Genomic DNA, 1733 nt, shown 5'->3' with positions numbered 1-1733 from the left:
GGTCTCTGTTGAGACTACTCAGCTCTGCCACTGTTACACGAGTGCAGCCACAGATAACATGTACACGAGGAAATGTGGCTGTGTTCCAATAAAAGCGTTTTACCAAACAGGCAGCCTATAGTTTGCCTCCTATATGACATCCCAGCTGGATGCTGGAAATATCCTTCAGGAGTGACGATGGCCAAGGCTGGAAGATGGATACGGATGAGCCTGGCTGGATTCCAGTGTCACGCAGATCAAAGAACAGGGAGGTACATGGCTTTATTATTTTATCTGTTATAAATCCCTATTATCCAGGAGCCAGTGTGTGGCAGGTCTGCCCATCTTTAAATACTGTATTTGAGTTACTGACTAGTTTTTAGGTAAGTAGAGCACCAGGGTTCTTATATTAAGCCATTAAACAAACTGCTTATTCACAATTTTAAGCCTACATACAACCCTGAAGAAAATTTAGACTTTACTTGGTTGAGACACCTAAATTTTTAGTAGAGAGCCATGTGAAATTACTAAAATCAAAGGTGTGTCATAAGAACCAAAATCAAAATCGGATGAATTAATCACTATTCCAAAACCCTCCAGAGGTTTAAGAAATGGTACCAGTTTCTCTTCCTTGCTCATCTGTTTCTGAGCTTCCGTCTGGGCTTTGAAATACTGGCTCATCTGGGTAAAATCACATTTGCTAAGGTTGGTGATAATATTCTTCTCTTCATTAGTCATTTCCTAGTCAAATGAAGGGGAGATAGAAGAAAGTAAATGCACTATTAAGCCCCCAAGTTTCCTTGCAATTACAGTAAAGCAGCATTTTTTCAGTCAAAGGTATCTGGAGCAGTAGTCAATGTAAATTAGTGAGTTTTGAAAAAAGAAATATAATTTTATGACTTTGTTCTATTATAAATTATGTTTTCGATACAAAAATATTTAAAACGACTTATCATTTAAAAAGGTAACTCTTACAATAGTGTCTTGGATTCCTTGGCACACTGCCACAATCCCCTAGGAATAGGAACATCGCAGTTGGAGATACATGAATACATGTCATTTGTTTCAGTAATGACAGAAATATCCCCATACTCATTCTCTCTCAGAAACACCATCCCTGCCCTATTTATTTATTAAGTCTTATTTCCAGAGCTATTCAGAATATAAACTTCAGCTCAGCCTCCATCCACATTATTCAAATTGAGGATCACGAGATTGTTTAAAATCACCTAGGCAGACATAGGATATGTGGTTTTAAGAGCAGAAAGTACCTAAAGCAAATAATCAAGAATCAGGAGGGACTGGGAGGCACATCACTTTAAGATCTCCCTTTGCAACAGCAGAGAGAGGGCAACCCTACAGACACAAACTTTCTCTCGCTCAACTGGAGCTGAGGGTTTCTGTTTGGCCTAATCTGATAAAATTCCCTCCTGCAGCCATATGACAGCTGGCTGGGAGGGAAGAAATGTTAAGCATTCTTGTTGGCCAGAAACCTTATATAATATGGTAAATGAGCAAAAATAAATAACTTTTAATACAATAAAATTAATAAAACTCAAATTTTACACTAGGGAATTTTTTGTAAAATTATAGTTTATTACTTAGTAATTGATCAATATTTTTGCAAGGTGCTAGGATATGAATACATGAGCTACAATACCTTTCTCCAGTCCTTAAAGAAATTTTTCCTAAATATTTCCTTAGTAGTATATTCATGATCGAGCATTTTTGCAAAGAATGTAGCTACTTCTTCT

General features: G+C 37.1%; 1 long non-coding RNA gene across 1 annotated transcript; it reads right to left on the bottom strand.

Annotated features, from left to right (window-relative positions):
* Window positions 1-597: 597 nt before the first annotated feature.
* Window positions 598-1728, bottom strand: LOC109378790 (uncharacterized). The gene is made up of 2 exons (XR_002123069.1): window positions 1640-1728; window positions 598-720 (listed from the first exon to the last, which is right to left on the bottom strand). It is a non-coding gene; the product is annotated as an uncharacterized LOC109378790 (long non-coding RNA).
* Between the last annotated feature and the right edge of the window lie 5 nt (window positions 1729-1733).

This window comes from Hipposideros armiger, unplaced genomic scaffold (genome assembly GCF_001890085.2).
Source record: "Hipposideros armiger isolate ML-2016 unplaced genomic scaffold, ASM189008v1 scaffold_3762, whole genome shotgun sequence".
In the NCBI taxonomy this organism is placed as follows: domain Eukaryota; kingdom Metazoa; phylum Chordata; class Mammalia; order Chiroptera; family Hipposideridae; genus Hipposideros; species Hipposideros armiger.
This window is presented reverse-complemented; position numbering and strand designations above follow the sequence as displayed.